Source organism: Salvia splendens, chromosome 8 (genome assembly GCF_004379255.2).
Source record: "Salvia splendens isolate huo1 chromosome 8, SspV2, whole genome shotgun sequence".
NCBI classification, from domain to species: domain Eukaryota; kingdom Viridiplantae; phylum Streptophyta; class Magnoliopsida; order Lamiales; family Lamiaceae; genus Salvia; species Salvia splendens.
Genome location: NC_056039.1, coordinates 18179956 through 18186504, shown reverse-complemented (window position 1 = coordinate 18186504; position 6549 = coordinate 18179956). Strand labels below are relative to the sequence as shown.

At 41.6% G+C, this 6549-nt stretch overlaps 1 long non-coding RNA gene across 21 annotated transcripts; it reads left to right on the top strand.

The window, feature by feature from the left end:
• Positions 1-229: 229 nt before the first annotated feature.
• On the top strand, positions 230-4131 carry LOC121744796. Of its 21 annotated transcripts, none has more exons than XR_006038675.1 (7): positions 230-577; positions 672-778; positions 1297-1464; positions 1839-2699; positions 2780-2867; positions 2946-3376; positions 3445-4131. It is a non-coding gene; the product is annotated as an uncharacterized LOC121744796 (long non-coding RNA). The 21 variants fall into 21 exon arrangements; XR_006038672.1 differs by having other exon boundaries at positions 231-577; positions 677-778; XR_006038681.1 differs by having other exon boundaries at positions 231-577; positions 1370-1464.
• Positions 4132-6549: the final 2418 nt, after the last annotated feature.

Genomic DNA, 6549 nt, shown 5'->3' with positions numbered 1-6549 from the left:
ATAAACACTCCTAACCATATTAAATCAAAGTACTGACCCAATATACCAGTTAAAAAAACGTAGAGCCTCACTTCCATTCTTAATCAAATAACCAAAATTTTTTTTAAAGAAATAGGATATATATATATGTATATAAAATACTCTCATTCCAACCACACGTATTCTGCCATTCCATTTTAAATCAACCCCAAAATAATGTACATTACATAAACTAAAATAAAGAGTAAAATGTTTGCATACGGATTTTAAAATAAAAGAGGCAGAAGCTCCCACTCCAGAAACGAGCACCAATCTTCTCTCCTTTCTCTCTGAACCCCTCTTTCTTTTTCCCCGAAATGAAACTCAAGCATACAGCTTCAGAAAGAAACTTCCGTCGGCTCTCTCTCAAAATCAAAACACAAAATTGAAGAGAAATTAGGGCTCCGTCGCCCTACCCAAAGTCGACTCCGCTGTTGTCGTGCGTTGCCGGTCAGCCGTGGTCGGAGTCGAGAACCGCTATCAGAGCCGTCCGTCGGCTCGGCGGTTCCGATTGCTTACTCGGCAGCCCCGATTCCACCCCGAACAATCCCACGGATAAGTTATTAACTTTTCGATTAAAAGTTTGACCTTTCACTTGGTTTGCTTTGATTACGCGATAAATCGATTTGATTTCAGATTGTGTTAATCGGTAGTGTAGGATGTATGAATGCAGTAGCAAGAATTTGAAATTGGGTGAGGGATTTGATTCCGAACAAGATGCCTCTAACCTCCGGTCTCTTAGTCGGATTGGAAAGAAAAGGTATTGAACCAGCGTCTCCTTCTCTCACTCTCTTCTCTGTTGTATTTCTCTCAATAAGGGTGTTTAAGATTGGGAAAATCGGGTTTATGGGAGACTTTGCCACTAAAATAACGAAAATATACCCATTTTGTTATCTATTCCATATATGGGAAAAACGCCAATGAAACTGGCGTGTCTATAAGTAAAAACGCCAATGGTATTGGCCTGTCTACATAAAGACGCCAACAACGTTGGCGTTTTACACTTCCGTCGTATTTTACTCGTATTTTCTCCAAATACAGTTAACTTAAAACACGCCAATTTGGTTAGCGTTTTACGTGTTAACACGCCCACTTTGTTGGCGTGTTTAAAGTTATAGACGCCTATGTAATTGGCGTGTATACGTAAAAAACGCCTTTTAAGTTGACGTGTTTATGAAAAGTAAAAACGCCGAAATGAATGGCGTGTTTAGGAAAAGCCGCCAACAAGGTTGGCGTGTTTTACTGAAAGACGCCAATATGACTGGCGTGTTTATACAGATCTGATATACCAGCCTCTCCTCCCCCAAATCGCGAAAAACTCACGCCACACACTTTGCGATTTTATCCAAAGCAGGCTGCTCCACGCGAATTCGCCCTCCTCTCTAGGATTTCGCCCTCCATTCAACTATCGGACCTATTCTTCCCCAAATTCGTATATTTTTTTCGGTTAGTTTGCTTATATTTTACATTATTAGAGTAATTGTTGTATAGTAGCTAGGGTTTGTAATGAGTTGTGAATTGAGTTGAAATATTGTGTTGAATTGTTGCTTAGCATATTGGATTGTTAGAATGACCTTATTGTTGCTTAATAGTGGAGATATTAGTGTTTAATTAGGGTATAAATATGGATTTAAAACCTAAACCCTAGTGGGGATGTTGCTTAAAATTTGGCAACTTATTTTGCTTTATATGAGTTTTAAAGTGTATTGCATTATTTGGGTTCAATGGTGACAAATTATTGAAATTGTTTATGTTTTGTTTAGGTATTGAAATTGTTTAGGTTTGTAGATTGTTTCATTTGAATTGTGAATGTTGTGTAGGTGAACTATGACATCATCTTCTAGTGCTTGCAGAAGACTCTTATGTGGTCCTGAGGACCCCTTTGTATTATATTTTCAGAGATAACACGTCTCTAACAACATATGGGTTGGAGTTCCATCGGAAGACGTACGCTGCAGAAGGTACGAAGGTATCATTTGGGATGTTCCCATACATCCTCGTGTCCTGGCGGTTGTAGACATGATGGGGTTTGGGGGGATGTTGAGGTGTGGTAAATCGAAAGACATTGACCACCATCTCATCACCGCATTGATTGACCGCTGGAGGCCAGAGACTCACACGTTTCACTTTCCAGTCGGTGAAGCGACTGTGACATTAGAAGACGTGGAGGTCTTGTGGGGCCTCAACACTGACGGTGATGCTCTGACAGGTTTCATCCCCACTAAGGATGTAAGCTATTGGAAGGATGTTTGTCTGGATTTTCTTGGCTTTATTCCAGATGCTGTTGATTTGAAAGAGCTCAACTGGAAGCAGACAGCCTTATCAGCTCAACTGAGGATTGAGTTGGGTGATGACCACGACCAGTACGAATACGAGCAACGCGCCCGTGTGTATTGTCTGTTGTTACTTGGTGGTCTGCTGATCCCTAACGCATCAGGTAATAAAATTTCATTCTTCTACATTCAATTTTTCATGGATTTAGAACGATGTAGCAGCTATAGCTGGGGTGGTGCGACTCTTGCATGCTTGTACCACAATCTATGTGAAGTTGCACTTGCAAAGAGGACCGATGTCGGGGGAGCTCTTACATTGTTACGGTTGTGGGCTTGAGAGAGAATCCCAATTATTAGACCGAAGATGCTAAATCCTGTGCCTGTAGACTACCTACCATGTGCAATCGCGTAAGTTGTTCACTAATTAATTTTTAAAGCATATTTTTTATTAATTTCCGCATTATTCAGTCATAATTTATTTTTTGTAGATGGACTGGCCCGACCTCTTATGTAAAAGCACCCGGGCATTGCATTGAAACTTTCAGAGATCAGTTCTCTAGAATGCACGCCAACCAAGTAATTTACGTAACCTAAATTGGTGTTTGTATGATGTTTTGGTTGAACTTGTTTTGACTAAATTTGTTTCTTATGTAGTTTATTTGAGGCCATATGTCCATCGAAGCCTGCCGGATGCTTGTGTTGCCGGTCGTTCTATATGGACGTCGAGCACAACCCTTATTTGCTGGAATCTGGTTGAGCCACACGTGCCAGAGTGAGTGTTGCGACAATTTGGGATTGTCCAACCCTATATCCCGCTTGTCAACAGGTTCCACGGTGCTGATTTTTTGAAACAGGATCGACGTGGCAAAGCTGGACGGAATTGGGTTGACTGGCACTCCAATCATTTACAGGCTTGGGATAATAGGCACGACACGGTGTACGTGGATTTGGAGTACTCAATGGAGCCTATTGCACTTGATGAGTACATGGATTGGTTTCGCCGGATAACCGTGGTGTACATAACAAAACCTGGCGTGCATGCTCAGGAGGGCTTCCAGGAAACGGCAGCCTCTCGTAACTACGCGGTAAATTGAAACAAGTATTCATTATTTTATTTCATATGATGAAATGTATTTAACTTTGAAAATTGTAGGTGGAGACGCTTCACAAAATACGCCACTATCTTAGTGAGCAAGACATGTCAGGACATCAGCTTTGTACACAATTTCGAGTATGGTTGAAGACGGCCTGCACATATCTGGGGAACCTGAGATGATGGACTGCCGTCCTTCCCAGCGGTCTGAGATGGACATTGACATGCCCGTTAGGCAAAAAGGGAAGCGGCGTGGTAAGAAGGAAGCGGGTGAAGAGTCGTCATCCGCAAGGATGGTAGTGGATTCCGATGACGACTTTATGCCTCCACCTCCACCAAGCTCCGTCGTTCGAGGACGGCATTCAATTAGCCACACTGGTGGAACCGGTGAAGATATCGGTCTCAGTGATGTCCCCCAATCTCCACCTCATTCTTCTGTGCGAGGCGACTTCTTTGGGGTTGATGTAGAGAACACGGTTGTGCAAGATACTCCTTCGTCTCGTCTCCCTACCTCCAAAATCGGGAAGGGAATCTGTGGTCTGTTTATGCGGAAAAGGTGAGACGAGTGAACATTAACAAGTATTTAGTTGAATTGATCATTATAGCGTTTTAACAATTTTTGTGTTCATTTCTCCAGTTGAACATTGTTATGTTTTATTAGGAATTTGATACATCCTCTTGATATTGGTGTTTTTTCATTGATTTGAACTCTTTATATTAGTAATTTGATACATCCTCTTTATAAAACATGATAACTTGTTTTGGATAAATGAAATTAGTAGTTCCTAATTAAAATGGAAAAACGCCACTTTCACTGGCGTCTTTAAGATGGAGAAATTTTGGCCAATTTTTCCCACGAAGGAATCGGACATTCTGTAAAGACTCGCCAGCGCCATTGGCGTGTTTCATAACACGCCAACAACGTTGGCGTTTTCAATAACACGCCAACAACGTTGGCGTTTTTCTGAAAAACGCCACTCTGATTGGCGTTTCTAAGATGGAGAAATTTTGGCCAATTTTTCCCACGAAGGAATCGGACATTCTGTAAAGACTCGCCAGCGCCATTGGCGTGTTTCATAACACGCCAACAACGTTGGCGTTTTCCTGAAAAATGCCAATCTGATTGGCGTCTCTAAGATGGAGAAATTTTGTCTAATTTTTCCCACGAAGGAAGCGGACATTCTGTAAAAACTCGCCAGCGCTATTGGCGTGTTTTATCAAAAAACGCCAAACAAGTTGGCGTTTTTAGTGAAAAACGACAATCAAGTTGTCGTTTCATATAAAAAAACGCCAGCCATAAATACAGAAGTCCAAATATTACATAATGCATAAGTCCAAACAAAAAAAATTGTTAAAACGTTACAATGTTCAACTCAATAAATAACTAGGATTATAAACAAAATAATGTTCAATTCAACTAAATAGTTGTTAAACGTTCAATTGTCTCGCCTTTTTCGCGTAAAAAAGCTACGGATACCCTTCCCGATTCTGGCGATTGAGAGTCTAAACGGAGGAGTATCTTGCACAACGACATTCTCTAAATCAACCCCAAAAAAAGCGTCTCGCACAGAAGACCAAGGTGGAGAATGTGGGACATCACTGAGACCGATGTCTTCGCCTGTACCACCAGTGTGGCTGACAGAATGACGACCTTGAACTGCAGATCTTGGTGGAGGTGGAGGCATAAAATCGTGATCGGCATCATCAGTGTGGCTGACAGAATGACGACCTCGAACTGCAGATCTTGGTCGAGGTGGAGGCATAAAATCGTCAGCGGCATCATCTACCAACTGAGTATCCATCCTTGAAAGAGCATTCGGGCAGTTGCGCCTGTCGTGACCTGGTTGACGGCAATGTTTACATCGGCGTCGGGCTCGTGGCTGGTCAGCTTCACGGAAATCCATCTAATTAGGAATCCTAGTAGTACGGTATCGACCGCGACTTTTAGACATTAACTGAGCTCGTGAACATTGCAAAATCCATTCAGGCACGACCCAATAATCTTGGTGTCTGAGTGGATTGAACACCATAGAATATTGGTGTACCCAAACACTTGTGCGGTATACGGGATCAACAAGCGACAACATGTTTTCGTTTCTAAACCGTGCAACTGCCACTGCATGTGAACATGGAAGTCTCCACATCTGCCACTTTTGACATTTGCATTTCGACTCCAAGTACTTTATCTTCCACTTGTTATCACCCTTTCCACCAAGTCGACGTTTTGTTCAAACCACATAAATCCCTGCAATTGCGTTTGATGCTCTGACATTATGTAACTGACCTTTTACATCATGTTTGCACACTTTCTCATGCGCCCACGGGGTAAGTGGCATGAGGTTGTTGCAATTGACCTCTCATTGAACCATTCTATAGTCCTCCAAAATATCATGTCAATGCAAGCTTTGATTGGGAGTTGTCTTGCGCCTCTCAACACATTGTTGTAAGATTCCACAATATTAGTGGACATCTCACCCCATCTTTTGTGTTTGTCGTACGCCAAATTCCATTTTTCTAACTCCACGGCATCAAGGTACTGCAAAGCCTCGTTGTCGATGTCTCGAAGTAAACGACGTCTTTTCTTAAACTTGCGCTTTTTGGTAGCTATACCAATTTTTCAAACAAGTCTTTTAATCATGATACCTTTGTGACTCTGCATAACATTCTTTCTAACATGTACCAAGCAAAACCTGTGATGACTTAAAGGTTCTTCTTTCCATATGGGAGAATTCATTGCATCTATGATTCTCACATGCCTATCAGATATGACACTTATTTCATGCTTTGCTACATGAAATCTAATGCGTTCCATAAACCAATTCCAACTTTCTTTGGTTTCATCATCAACAATGGCACATGCAACAGGCAAACATTTCTTATTAGCATCAAATCCAACGGCAATAAGAATTTTACCGCAACATCGTATGAGTTCCATCAACCGTTAAAACTGGTTTGCATAGTTGAAAAACCTCCACAGCTGGTCCAAAAGCCCAGAATACTTACTTGAATACCTTGTTCATACCATTGCTTAATATGTCATCGTGCAACCATTCCACAATCGTGCCATGATTTTGTCTTTGCATTTCATTCAAATAAGCTGGTAAAACTTTGAATGACCACTCCCATCCACCGTATACAAGCTCAATTGCTGTCCTCCGAGCATAC